We start from the raw sequence: 15,454 nt of genomic DNA on the forward strand, positions 1-15,454 counted from the left end.
GGGAGAGGGGCCAAAAAAGAGAGACTTGCCTAATGCATGATGGGTCCCTTACATCGTCTAGAAATCTCACCCCTTTTTAGGCAGAGTAATTTGGGTTTTGATCTATGGTTTAGTGCAACCGTGCACAATTGTTAGATGTGGGAAATCTGAAGCTGAAAGTAATAGGCTGGAAGTCTCTGAACAAGCTGGGCAGGACACTTCTTGTACTTTCTTTCAGTAAGGCTTGCTCTGTGCTTTTTCTCTGCCCTGCTTGTTCCAATCTAGGTAACAGTGGAACCTTGGGGAGGTGGAGATTTAAAGATCAGCGGGAGTGCTGCTTGCAAAGGGGATTTGGGACTCTGGTCCATCCAGTCTTTCTCTCTGCTTCTTCTTGGCTCATCATGCAAACAGTCTGCTCTGCCACATACTCCCAGCAGTATATACCGCCCTCACCAGAGGCCTACAGCAATGGGCATGCATTTCCAGAACCAGGAGCCCAAATAAACCTTTTATCTTCACAAGTGAATTGTCTCAAGTATCTCATTATAGTGTCATAAAGTTAACTAATACAGAGGGAATTTGACTTTAGCACAGGTGATTATGTATCCTCCAACAAAAGAGTCGAGCCCTGCACATTGGAGAGTGATGTCCTTTTCCATTGGTCATCTGTAAAGGTGTTTAAATGAAGTCAAGCTTGGTGTCATTCTCCTTTTAAGTGGACAGTTTAACTGGAAAACTAGGATGTTTCTATGTATTCTTGACAAGTGCTAATCAGGAAAAAATATGCAAAAGATATCTCTGCTAGTTCGCACTTTTTTTTTTTTTTTTTTGCAGGTATGGGGATGGAACCCAGGGGCATTTGACCTCTGAGCTACACGCCCCTGCCCTATATTTTTTGTTCTTTATTTTGAAACAAGGTCATACTAAGTTGCAGAGGACCTCACTAAGTAGTAGCTGAGGCTGTCCGCGAACTGCGATCCTCCAGTCTCAGCCTCCCGAATGCTAGGATTACAAGCGTGCGCTGCCACGCCCAGCTCTAGTTCACACTCTTTATCAACATTGAATATTACTTTTCACGTCTTCCTATCTACCTACTTCTGCCATCCCCCTTTGAACTATAGAAAGCTTTAGTTTTTTTTTGTAGCTAACATCTCTCTATATTGTATAACAATGACTTTTCCCACTGAAGAATATTAATTAACAATATTCACAAATATTTATTGAGAATCTATGCTTGCTAGTTAGGACTTACTTCTCCATACTGGACAAATTTGGTATTTTAAAAAAATTCATTTTTTACACATATTCGGATGTGGACCCTTGTTATATCACAAAAATGAATATAACATGGTATAAAAATTAATTTTTGAGCCCACAAAAATGCCTGAATATGGATCTTGTACTTTATATTGATGATAGACAAAGCCCTACTTAATTAAAATAAATAAATCACTTTAATATTAGCACATTCATACTCACATACATTAATTGTCAAAGAAAATAGTGAAGATCACTGAGATTTCCTCATGGACTATATGGTTTCATCCTCATGTAAACTTGTGCTGTTGATATGATTTTCTCTATTTTATTGTCAAAGTAATTTAGCTTCAAAAGTTTAAATCATTTACCCAGTTACACAATTAACAAGGACTCAAATCCATAACCAGCCAACTTCAGGAGCTTGCTTTGCAACCAACAACTTTTTCATCTGTAGAGTGGATTGACTATTCACACAAACTCTTTACCTTCCACCACCAGAACCCATCAGGGGACAAGATCGAATATGAAGCAACATAATTTTATTTAATCTTTATTATAATTATTAGAACACATTAATTAGATAAAATAATGGATTACCTCTTACCCATTTCCTGATCTACTTTCCCTGCTTGAGAAGTTCATCTCCTATTTTCATTTTATCTTCTTTTAGCCCTAGATTCCACATATGAGAGAAAGCATGTGATATTTGTCTTTCGGTCTGCCTTATTTCACTTAACACAATGCCCTGCATTTTCATCCTTTTCCATGCAAATGGCATGATGTTATTCTTTATAGTCTAATAACACTCCAGTGTTTCTATTTTGTGTGCGTATATACCACATTTTCTTTTTCTAGTCATCTGTTTATGGGCACCTAGGCAGATCCCATAAACTGGTATTGTGAAGAGTGCCACAAAAAAGACATAGGTATTCAGGTATCGCTATTATATGTTGACTTTGATTCCTTTGATTATGTAATCAGGTGTGGTGCAGGTGGATTATATGGCATTTCTATTTTTAGATTTTTCAGGTACCTTCATACTGCTTTCCACAGTTGCTGTACTAATTGTACTTTAAAAGTTTCTCTTTTCCCTGAAGTTACACTAGCATTTGTTATATTTGATCTGTTGATAGTCCTCATTCTAACTAGATTAGATGGCATCTCACTGTAGTTCTGATTTGCATTTCTCTGATGGCTAAAAATGTTGAGCATTTTTTTTCATATATTTATTGGCCATTTGTTTTTATTCTTTAGAAAAATGTTTGTTAAGCTCATTAGTTCATTTATTGATTGGATTACTTGTTTTAAAAGATTTTTTTTGTTTTTGTTCTTTGTGTATTCTGGATATTAATCCTCTTTCAGGGAACTAGCTAGCAAAGTTTCTTCCTGGTCTGTAGGTTAGTTCTTCAATCAAATTGATTATTTCTTTTGCTACACAGAAACTTTTTAATTCAATGTAATCCTACTAGTCAATTCTTGCTATTATTTCTTTTTTTTTAATTAATTTATTTTTTAAATTGGTGCATTGTAGTCATATATCAATCACATTGGAGTACAAGACTTGAGAGGATATACAAGCACACATCATCCAATTAGCCCTCCTCCAGCCCCCATCCCATTCCCTTCCCCTCCCTCCATCCCACACTTCTTTGGTGATTTACTTTGATACATTTGTTTATGTACCTCCTGCGTTTTAAAGAGGCTCCGTCCTCCAGTATTACATACCCTCTGATTGGTCACATTAGTTGCTTCACTATAGGGCCCTTTCTATAGCTCAACCTCTTCCTGTTGCCCTTTTCCTCCTAGTTATTGCTGATTAAGAGAAGCGTCTGATTTATATTTTCTGCGATATTTCTCTGTGCATGCTGCGTTGCAAGTACCAATCCCACTCTTGATGGTCCCAGTAGTGGCCTGGCTACTCAGTGGACTGATCCAGACCTCGCTGGCTCAAGCAGCGGCCTTGCCTCATGGGAGGCCCCAGTTCTGGTCTCGCTGGCCCCTGAACCGGTCTAACCCCTAAACTGGCTTTGGTCCCGGCCTTGGAGGCCGCAGGAGTGAACTTGCCTCACGCCAGGCTCCGATGCTGGCCATTGGCCCCTGCAACGGTCTAACCCCTTGGCAGGATTCCAATCCCGGCCTCGGAGGCCAGAAACCGGCCTAGCCTCATGGCAGGCTACAATGCCGGCCTTGTTGGCCCAGCACCAGCCTAACCCCTCGGCAGGCTCCGATTCTGGCCTTGGAGGCCCCAGCACTGGTGATGCCTCAAGGCAGACTCCGATGCCGGCCTCGCTGGCCCCAGCACCGGCCTAACCCCTCGGCAGGCTCTTATCCTGGCCTCAAGGGCCCCAGTACCGGCCTTGCCTCAAGGCAGGCTCCGATGCCGGCCTCGCTGGCCCCAGCACCGGCCTAACCCCTCGGCAGGCTCTTATCCTGGCCTTGGAGGCCCCAGTACCGGCCTTGCCTCACGGCAGGCTCCGATGCCGGCCTCGCTGGCCCCAGCACCGGCCTAACCCCTCGGCAGGCTCCGATCCCGGCCTCGGAGACCCCAGCACTGGTCATGCCTCACGGCATGCTCCGATGCCGGCCTCGCTGGCCCCAGGACCTGCCTAACCCCTCGGCAGGCTCTTATCCTGGCCTCAGAGGCCCCAGTACCGGACTTGCCTCAAGGCAGGCTCCGATGCCGGCCTTGCTGGCCCCAGCACCGGCCTAACCCCTTGGCAGGCTCCGATCCCGGATTTGGAGGAACCAGCACTGGTCATGCCTCACGGCAGGCTCCGATGCCGGCCTCGCTGGCCCCAGCACCGGCCTAACCCCTCGGCAGGCTCTTATCCTGGCCTCGGAGGCCCCAGTACCGGACTTGCCTCAAGGCAGGCTCCGATGCCGGCCTCGCTGGCCCCAGCACCGGCCTAACCCCTTGGCAGGCTCCGATCCCGGATTTGGAGGACCCAGCACTGGTCATGCATCAAGGCAGGCTCCGATGCCGGCCTCGCTGGCCCCAGCACCGGCCTAACCCCTCAGCAGGCTCTTATCCTGGCCTCGGAGGCCCCAGTACCGGCCTTGCCTCACAGCAGGCTCCGATCCCGGCCTCGGAGGCCCCAGCACTGGTCATGCCTCACGGCATGCTCCGATGCCGGCCTCGCTGGCCCCAGCACCTGCCTAACCCCTCGGCAGGCTCTTATCCTGGCCTCAGAGGCCCCAGTACCGGACTTGCCTCAAGGCAGGCTCCAATGCCGGCCTCGCTGGCCCCAACACCGGCCTAACCCCTTGGCAGGCTCCGATCCCGGATTTGGAGGACCCAGCACTGGTCATGCCTCACGGCAGGCTCCAGTGCCAGCCTCGCTGGCCCCAGCACCGGCCTAAACCCTCGGCAGGCTCTTATCCTGGCCTCGGAGGCCCCAGTACCGGCCTTGCCTTAAGGCAGGCTCCGATGCCGGCCTCACTGGCCCCAGCACCGGCCTAACCCCTCGGCAGGCTCTTATCCTGGCCTCGGAGGCCCCAGTACCGGCCTTGCCTCAAGGCAGGCTCCAATGCCGGCCTCGCTGGCCCCAGCACCGGCCTAACCCCTTGGCAGGCTCCGATCCCGGATTTGGAGGCCCCAGCACTGGTCATGCATCAAGGCAGGCTCCGATGCCGGCCTCGCTGGCCCCAGCACTGGCCTAACCCCTCAGTAGGCTCTTATCCTGGCCTCGGAGGCCCCAGTACCGGCCTTGCCTCACAGCAGGCTCCGATGCCGGCCTCGCTGGCCCCAGCACCGGCCTAACCCCTCGGCAGGCTTTTGTCCTGGCCTCGGAGGCCCCAGTACTGGCCTTGCCTCACGGCAGGCTCCGATGCCAGCCTTGCTGGCCCCAGCACCGGCCTAACCCCTCGGCAGGCTCCAATCCCGGCCTCGGAGGCCGCAGCACTGGTCATGCCTCAAGGCAGGCTCCGATGCCGGCCTTGCTGGCCCCAGCACCGGCCTAACCCCTCGGCAGGCTCTTATCCTGGCCTCGGAGGCCCCAGTACCGGCCTTGCCTCAAGGCAGGCTCCGATGCCTGCCTCGCTGGCCCCAGCACCGGCCTAACCCCTTGGCAGGCTCTTATCCTGGCCTCGGAGGCCCAAGTACCGGCCTTGCCTCATGGCAGGCTCTGATGCCAGCCTCGCTGGCCCCAGCACCAGCCTAACCCCTCAGCAGGCTCCTGTCCCGTCCTTGGGGGCCCCAACACTGGCCTTGCCTCAAGGCAGGCTCTGATGTCGGCCTCGCTGACCCCAGCACCGGCCTAACCCCTCAGCAAGTTCCGGACCTGACCTCGGAGACCCTAGCACAAGCCTTGCCTCATGGCAGACTCCAATGCCGGCCTCGCTGGCCCCAGCATCGGTCTAACCCCTCTGCAGGTTCCAATCTCGGCCACGGAGGCCTCAGTAGTGGCCTTGCCTCACAGCAAGCTCCGTTGTCGGCCACTGGCCCCGGCGCCCGCCTAACCCCTCAGCAGGTTCCGATCACTGTCTCTGTGGTTATTATTTCAAAGGTTCCAGTTGTAATGTATCAGATCTCTGCCTCCCCCGAATATTGGCCACTGGCATTGCCACTGCCTCCACCATTTCAAATCCTTCCCAGGCTCTTTTTCCACTCTGAATGTTGTCCAGTGTTCCTAAGCATGCATGATGGTAGCATTCGACATTTGGTGTAATTTCTCCAAAAAAATAAAGTTGGTAAGATCCGGTTTCTGCTTCTCTGAATACAAGTCTCCACCACCATCGCGGAGAACTCTTTCAACACCGCATTTCTCCTTGGTCTCCGCTAAACTCTCTCCTTATATGTGATGTCTGAGATTCTTAACAATAGCAGTCCTCTTTCACGGCGAATTTTTCCATAAGTTCCAGTGCATTTAGATAAGTTTTGTCTGCATCTCCAGTGTCCTGGCATCCATAACGGCTTTCTTACCTCCTCTCCAATATTTTTCTTTATCTTTTTCTGTTCTGGGCCCGTTTTCTCCAGGGGTCTGGCGTGCTATGCGCAGTTCGGCCGGGACCCAGAGTCCCGCGACCCGGGCCCCATCTGGCGTGCCCAGCCCGCGACCCCCGCCCAGAACCCAGCGTCTTCCTGGGCCTGGTTTCTCCAGGGGTCTGGTGTGCTACTCGCAGTTCGGCCTGGGGCCCAGAGTCCTGTGACCCGGGCCCCATCTGGCGTGCCCAGCCCGCGAACCCCGCCCAGAACCCAGCGTCTTACTGGGCCTGGTTTCTCCAGGGGTCTGGCGTGCTACTCGCAGTTCGGCCTGGGGCCCAGAGTCCCGCGACCCGGGCCCCATCTGGCGTGCCCAGCCCGCGACCCCCGCCCAGAACCCAGCGTCTTACTGGGTCCGGTTTCTCCAGTCTTGCTATTATTTCTTGAGGACCTCTGCAACTCAGTGATATCTTGTTTCAAAATAAAGGATTAAAAAGATGACTGGGAGTGCAACTCAGAGGTAAAATGCCTCTGGGTTCCATCCCCAGAACCACAAAAAAAAAAAAAAAAGAAGAAGCAAGAAGACTTTAACCTGAAAATGAATTAGTTGTACAGTTGCAGATAATACAGTAGTGTTATGAAAAAAACCTTTTAGTTAAGAGTTTCTGTTGGTGGCTCCCACTTCTAGCTCATAAGATATTGGCATGCACAATATCCTCCATTCAGCTGATTCTCATGTGTTTAGATATGAGTGTTTTTACTGAGACCAGTATGTTTTTATTGAGACCAGTGCTGCGGCCACAGTGTGTTTGCTGAGATCAGAGCAAAATGCCTATCTTCAAGAACAACTCGGACTTCTGGGAAGATGGCGACCGAGAAAAGCGGGGCTTACAAGCCCCACTAACAACCAATCTCCATTACCACAAAATCAACGCCTTTCATAGCCAGAAAACACCATCACCAGAGAAACAAAAAATCACCAGGCTCCAGAGAGAAAGCAGACTGAGAACAGAGCTCAGAGCCACAGATGAGATACACCGGCCTCACGCCCAAGGACGCAGCAGCAGCGCCATACTGCCGGTGGCAGCGGCGATTTCACTAGACGGCTACAGCAAGCCGAGGTGAGCCACTGCAGAACAGCCAGGCGGGATTTCTCGCCGCAGAGAGCATCTAAAGCTCCCAGTGGCTGAGCTCCGCACACGCTGCAGGGATTCAGAGTAGAAATCAAAACCAAGAAGAAATACGCCAGCCTCATGGTCGAGGGCATGGCAGCGGTGCCATATTGCCACCGGTAGCAGCAGCAGCGAATTCACCGAGTCCAGTACGGCTACATCTGCGTACTCAAGAACAGTGAGTCAAATTGCGGGCCACAGAGGAGAAATCGCAGTACTGTACTCCCTGGGACTTGAACCAGTGGGGGAGTGGCAGTGGCAGAGATATCACACCATAGGAGAACGTGCAACCTGGTACCCCCCACAGTCTAAAGCAGCCTCTATCGACTCTCTGGGTCGGAGACTCTGTGATACAACCCAGTAAAGGAGTAGTGGGGTCTGAGATACTACTGACTCGAGATCCAGAACACCTTAAGTGAAGTCATAGTGACCCAAGGGAAGAACCCAGAGAAGGAACAAACTTCCAAAATCATGGGAAAGAGGAATAATACTAGAGCAATGAATGCCCACCATCCCACAACATCAGAACCCGATAAATCAGAAAATCAGAGATTTCTAAAAGATCAAATCAGGAAAATAACTGTAGAAATAATAGAGGTGCTTCGAAAAGAACTCAGAGAGAGCCAAAAAGAGATAAAGGATGCAATTAATGAAGTAAAGGCCTCAATTCAAAGCACAAACAACCGATTAGACCACATGGAGAACAGAATCTCGCTCTTAGAAGATGATCATTTCAAAAATGAACACATAGTTTCTAATCTAGAAAAAAAATCCGACAGCAGGAATCTGATATTGAAGAAATATGGGCCCATCTTAAGAGAGCTAACCTAAGAATAATTGGAATAGAGGAGGGAAAAGAAAGTGATACCAAAGGGATCAACAATCTCTTCAAGGAAGAAATAGCAGAAAATTTTCCAAACATAGAGCAAGAGGTTGATACAAAGGTCCAGGAAACTTATAGAACTCCCTTTAGACAGGATCGGAGAAGAGCATCCCCACGCCACATAATTGTCAAAATGACCAATGTGGAAGCCAAGCAGAGAATCTTAAAGGCAACAAAAACAAAGGGCCAAGTGACATTCAGAGGCAAACCAATTAGAATCACTCCAGACTTCCCAAACCAAGTCATGAGACCCAGAAGGGCTTGGAGTAACATATTCCAAACTCTGAAAGAAAACAACTTCCAGCTAAAAATTTCCTACCCAGCAAAACTTTCTATCAAATTACATGGAGAAATAAGAAGCTTCCATGACAAACAGAAACTGAAGGAATTTATGTCTTCAAAACCAGCACTAGAGAAAATACTCAAAGAGATTAACTACAAAGAAGAAATAGGTAACACACACCAGAACCAGAGAAATAAGATTTTCCATCCAACAGACAACTAAGATTGGTTATCTGTGGAGATTCATTATTTATGTTAGTCTTTTACCTATCTCTAAATTGTATTGTTTGCCTTTATTGTTAATTTTTAGGATTTCTAGTTGGAATATTAATATACCTTCAGATATAGCATTTGGAAATATTTTATCCCATTCTATTAGTAACTGTTAACTCTGTTTACATTGTATTTGGATATACAATATATTTTTTTTTTATTTTTTAGGGAGTTTGTATACTCTTCTGTTGCCTGTGCCATTGAAATCATATCCAAGAAATCACTTCCAATTTCAATGTTGTGAGGTTTTATGACCTAGATTTTCTCCTAAAAGTTTATAGGCTTAAGATTTATATTTAGGTCTTTTATCTATTTTGAGTTAATATTTGTATATGGGATTAGGTAAGGGTCCTATTTTATTCTTTTCCATGTAATTATTATATTTCAACAATATTTAGTTAAAAGATTATTTTTCCGCCACCAAATGTTCATGGAAACTTTGTCAAAAATAACTTGACAATATAGGGAAGAATTTAGCTCTAGGCTTGTATTTAACTCCAATGGTTTATATATCTGCCTTTAGAACAGTACTACACTGTTTCAATTATTGTAGCTTTATATGGTTTGAAATCAGAAAATGTATATCTTCTAGCTTCGTTCTTTTTCAAGATCATTGTGGGTATCTAGAGTCCATATTCCATATTAGGATAGATTTTTTTCTCTGAAAAATAAATATATAAATATATGATAGTTTCACCAAAAAAAAAAATAGAAAAAAAATATTCTCTGGTAAGAAAGAAAGTAAAAGGAAATATTGAAATGTTATCTTTAAGTCATCAAAAGCTTGGTATCAGACAAATGAAACTGTTATGTGAGATTATCATTTTTAAGTTTGGATAAATTGCTATAATACTAGATGTCAACCACTAAGCCAAGCATGGGAGGGAGGGATGGGGAGAAAATGGGATGGGGATTGGGTGGGGGCTGACTGGGCGATGTGTGCATGTATGTCTACAAAAGTTTGTATCCCACTATGATGTATGAATACAGTGCACCAATAAAAAATTTAAAAAAAAACAAAGGTTACATATATGGAAAAAGAAATAATGTTTTCTGAAGCTGTGTCCAAGTTCCAAAGAAGGAAGCTGGAAAAGGCATGATTTCCGTTATAGTGACCTAGATGTATCTAAGAATTTACATTATATTTTATCAGTTCTCAGGCATATCAGATGTAAAGTTTTGATGTTATTTAATAAAGTGTCTTATTAGCTTTTCCTCCTAAAAAAAAAAAAAAAGAAGAACAACTCATCATCCAGACAGCTTGACCACACTTTATCTTGTCATGGTTTGACTTTTTCTCGCCACTTTAGCTGAGCTAATGATGCTGTTCACAGTGTCCAGAGGGCTATATATGTATTTTTTATGGTACTGGGGGTGGAACCTAAAGGCATGATTTCCTCCAAGCCACACCCCCAGCCCTATTTTTTATTCTTTATTTTGAAACAAGATATCACTGAGTTGCAGAGATCCTCACTGGGTAGCTAAGCCATGAACTGAAATCCTGCTGTCTCAGACTCCTAAATGCTGGGATTACAGGTATGTACCACCACACTGGCTATGCACCATGATGTTTGATGGCAGTTACCCAGCCTACCTTTGCACTTCACCTTTTGGAGCTTAGAAAACTGCTTGAAAATCACTTACTTCATTCCCGAGAAGCAATATTTCCAGTTTATTTCACATAGGCAACACTTCTTCAAATTCAGAATAAGTGTCTGTTTCCATAGCAGAGGTAATTTATTCCAGTTATTTAAAATTGAATTCTAAACTTATGTGCCATTGGTAATTTAGGATGGATATAAGGAGGAATTTCCTAAGAGCCTTATGAGTTATTAAACACTGACATGTGCTACAGAACAAAACTGAAACATTCTTTTTCTGAAAAGGTCTTTTAACAAATGGAATCAATGAACATTAGTGTGGAGCTGTAAGTTCATATATGAAAGCAGGGATATGGAACAGATGATTCATTCTAGGAATGATATTCCATGATTTATGCTTTAAAATAAATGACATCTGTTGCAAAAGTGATATCAATATGAGAAGAATACAAACAAAATAGTCTAAGGGGGTTCATTGCACTTATAGTATGATAAGCTAATACTGCTTCTGCCTTTGAAGATATTTACTGTTTCTTTGGTTGCCAAAATTGCAATGGCTTCAAAGTCTTGCAGGGGTTGGGAGTACCATAGTTTTTTAATGTAGGCCTTAAAACCTACACAGTGAGCCTGACATGGTGGTGCATGTTTGTAACCCCAGCATTAGGGAGGCGGAGATTGGAGGATCACGGTTCATGGACAGCCTTAGCTACTTAGTGAGGCAGCACTTCACAACTCAGTGAGACCCTGCTTCAAAAAAAGAAAAAAAAAAGACTAAAAAATAGGGCTGGGGCTGTAGCTCAGAGGGACAATGCCCCTGGGTTCCATTCCCATTATCACAAAAAAGAAAAATAAATAAAAACTACACAGTGAGAAAGTACTTCCAAAGCATTCAGTCATTTACTGTTTAAATTCAGAAGACAGGAGACATTAGAAACCTTCCAAAATGCTAGCCCTGCATCTATACTGCAAAATAATAAAAAGACACAAATATCAAAAATTGTACCATGCCCATGCTGTTTTTAAGTGGCATATAACCTATTTATTTTTTTTTTATATTTATAGCTATTTAAGCAGTTATTTGCTTATTGTAGTTGTGCTCTAAAACTTGGGGTTCTGAGAAATAGTACCTTTTTAATGAGTAATGTTGATCTTTTTACCTGTTTATCTTGCAAAAACTTATTTAATCTAAGGAAGGAAAGAACTCTGCTTCAACCTTAAAAAACAAAAAAATAAAGATAAGGAAATGAGTTTTATCAGAGAAGGAGGTATGAAGAAATTTATGTGGCTTCAAAGAACCCTGGTCATTTTATAGGCTTATAGTGTGACATTGAGTACCATATATAGTTTTATCCTAATATTTTTGGCTTCTTTTCTTGGTGAGAGGTACATTTTATTGCCATTTTTCACTTAACTTTGATAGTGTTCATATTTGGATTACTTGTTGATCAAACAATTTCTGAGCACCAAACCTGTATCAGTCACTGGGCTGGATGCCGGCATACAGCAGTGTTCAAACAGATGAGGACTCTGTCTCTATGGAACTTGCAATTCAATTGGTGAGACATATTGACAACATGATAGCAGCTGAAGATTATTTCACATGGTTACATGACTTTAGCTGAAAGAGCCTACAGAGAGTAAATGTGGCAGGAATTCAGAGAGCAAAGGGGAAAGATGCTTAGGATGGAGCTGGAGTAAAAACCCAAAAAGCAAATAGGACATGTTGATAAGCAGTAAACAGAATATTTTGTTTTGCATATAGATAAGAGAGAAAGAAAGAACAGGAAAGAAAGTAGAGAAGAATTGATATATTCTCCTGGGTAGATTAGGGTAAAGTGAAAAGAAGAGAAGAAATAAATAGGCTATATATGTGAAGGAGATGAACTGATTGTGGAGAGTATAGGGTCATAAGATAATATGAAACAGCAAACATTTTAAAAAACACTTTTATGCTGGACATGCAAACTTTAAAAACTAGAGATTGCTGGGAACTTAGGTGCAGGCCTTCTAGGAATTTATATGTCGTATTTTTCTTGATGCCTGGGATTAGCAATTGAATAGTGAGTGGAGAAAAAGATCAGGGGTTGTCAATTTTTAAACATTCTTTTCATCAAGACTGGATTTTCTTTCCTCTACTTTTGAATCTGGCCTGGCCTGTGATTGATTAAGCGAGTATAGTAGAAATAATGATGGACCAATTTGTCACTAATCTTTAAGAAAGTAAAGTTTATTCCTTTTGCCTTTAATTCCTAGACCACACTGCAAATAAAATACAATAAAATAAAATCTGATAATCCTTCAAGGTAAAGCAGATAGAAGGAAGGGCTCTGAAGCTACATGAAGAAGAAGAATGGTTCCATTAACCTGGTGTTTTCAACATCCCTTCCACGGTACCGTGTGTGTGTGTGTGTGTGTGTGTGTGTGTGTGTGTGTGTGTGTGGCTCAGTTGAGCCCTCAGATAGACCTCTCTCTTGGCAGATGCCAAGTGATCCCAGATGATGCCATACAGAGCAGAAGAATCAGCCACCTATCTAAGCCCTGCCCAAATTCTGGCACCACAGAGATTTAAGTAAGCCGAAGTTATTCTAAGCCACTAAGTTTGGGCACTTTATCATAGAACAATAAATAACTGAAACAGTACTTGTGAACAGTAGAGAGATAGTCCCATATCAAATCAGAAACTGAAAGCACTAGCATCAGGATCAGGCAGAAAGAAGCTATAATGGCCTCCCAGAGACTGTTGATGAAAGCTGATATTCCCTTGGGGAGATTGCTCACAAATACTTAAAAAACAACGAGGAGAACATTATTGGAACTAAAGAAAAGAAATCTTGACTACATAGAGATCCTGCAACATTTATGACTTGTAGCAATGGAGGAAAAAAAGGAAATGTACTTACCTAATGAGGAATGATTTAGCTCAATGGATTTCAAGGCAGAAATATTTGCGAAAATGTTGAAATGTTGACATGTTGACTATTCTAGCCATGATAAAATGGTACAGTCTATGATAAAGCATAAAAATAGAAATAGAAATGGTTCCATCTTCAAATAGGTCTTAGAGGACCTGTAGAATACCCAGGACAATATTTCCAGCCAACAAAAGAATTTCAAGATCAAAAATAGTTTTAGGGCATAAGTTATGTCCAAGCCAATTAGACTAGTCTCTGGGAAAGACTGAAATCAGAATGGGGCTTTAAGTCCCATTGTCAAGTACATCAGAAAGATATAATGGATCTTCATGGATCATCTTTTTTAGACATCAGTGTAGTGTATTCTTAGCAATGTTTTTGCTAAAAACCTCACAAAGTGCCCAAAGCAGTTAAGTGCCTTCTGGAATAACATGGGTGAAACTTTTGTCTAAGAAAGTGAAAGGTAATTTGATATTTAGAAATATTTTAGTTTTGTACTCCCACAAAATGGTACAGAATGTAAAAAAAAAATAAGTAAATAAAACAAAACTTTGATATTTGAGCTAAAAGAAAAAACTCCTATGGATAGGAAGTAGAACGAAAAAGCCTCTTTGCTCCAAACCTGGTGCATTTCTGATGGAAAATGAAAGATGACTCAAATCCAGAAAGATGGATCCAAATAGAACAGGAATATTTCCTTAAAATCCGGATAAAGCCTTGTCTATCAGATAGGATATTCTGATAGAATTCTAAGCCAAAAACATGTACCTGGATGGGTTCATCATTTCTGTATATCTTTGTTCTGTTCCTCCTATTTTCACAGAGTTTGAAGTGGAGTGTCCATTGTCACCCCATCTCTGTCTCACAATGCATATTGGGTATGTGAGGTGCTGATGACTAGCCTGTTTGGCTCAAAGGTATTCAGGAAAAGAGGAACCATATAAGGAACCCCTCTTGAGAACATTTATCCAAACCTGATACTTATTTTGATAAAATTCTGAACTTTGAGAGGATGCCTCAATGGGATAATGCATCCTGCAGGGGGTGAATACATTTTGCATGTGTGGTAAATTTACATAATTAGTGGCTATAGGACAAAAAAAGCAAAGTAACAAGGCCTGAAAATTTCCCATATTATTTGATGTTTCTCCCACTGAGAAGTTTGGAATATTCTTAACTTCCTATTGAATCTATACTGAACTAAGACTCCTTGGAACACATGGCATGGGGGAATAATGTCAGTTCCAGGGACAGATGTTAAGGCACCTGGGATTCTCTACTTCAAACCCTTAAATCTCTTAGCGGCTACTATAAATCTTACTTCCTAGGTGGAGTCTGGTATGACATGGATTCATAACTCATAAAGGAGACTTAGGACTATGTAGGGAAGCCAAGGAGCTCAGCTGAGATTGGTTTTCCAGACAGTGCCCTCCAAGTACCAGGCATGGCGGTGAAGCTGTATGGATCTTCCAAAACAATCTGGCTGAATAACAGGGACCAGTGCCAGTCAAAGAAGAGAAAATACTCAGACAAGCATTTCCAAGTTCTAATCAGCAAAATCTTGACTCTAATGAAAGGTTTGAAGGGGCTACATTTGAATATGTGCATAAGTGTGAATGTAGCATGGTCAACCTGAACACTCATTGTTGGGAGGGGGTAAAGGAAGTGTGCAGGGGGATTAAGCACTGTGTGAATGTATTATGCCATTTTCAATATTATCCACATAAAAATAAAGTAAAAAATAAAGTTTCAGTAAAAAAAAGCAATTACAGAGAGATCAGATCCTTATGGAGGCTCTGAATCTGAGATCAGAATCCAAGGAGAGTCTCTAGTTGTAGGTATTTGCAAGTAAAACCAACTGCTGCATAGGCATTTCAGTGATAGACTGGGCATCCCTGTTAAGCTTCCTGCTCTGCCACTCTCAGAACCTGCTGCAGCCTCTACCATCTCCTGCTCCAACACCACTCCTGCCTCTGTTCCAGCTTGAGATGGCCCATGATCATTTTTACAGTTCAATGTCATATCAAAACTGATTCAGCCCAACTATACACTCAGCTTAGTGCTTGGAGGTGGCTGTGACTAAATGCTACCAAGGAGAAAATTTAAGGTGGTCTGAGAGGACTCCAGTAGGCTTAAAAAAAGAAATGTTTGTTTTAAGCAACTATACTTTG

Source organism: Muscardinus avellanarius (genome assembly GCF_963383645.1).
Source record: "Muscardinus avellanarius genome assembly, chromosome: 4".
Classification (NCBI taxonomy): Eukaryota; Metazoa; Chordata; class Mammalia; order Rodentia; family Gliridae; genus Muscardinus; species Muscardinus avellanarius.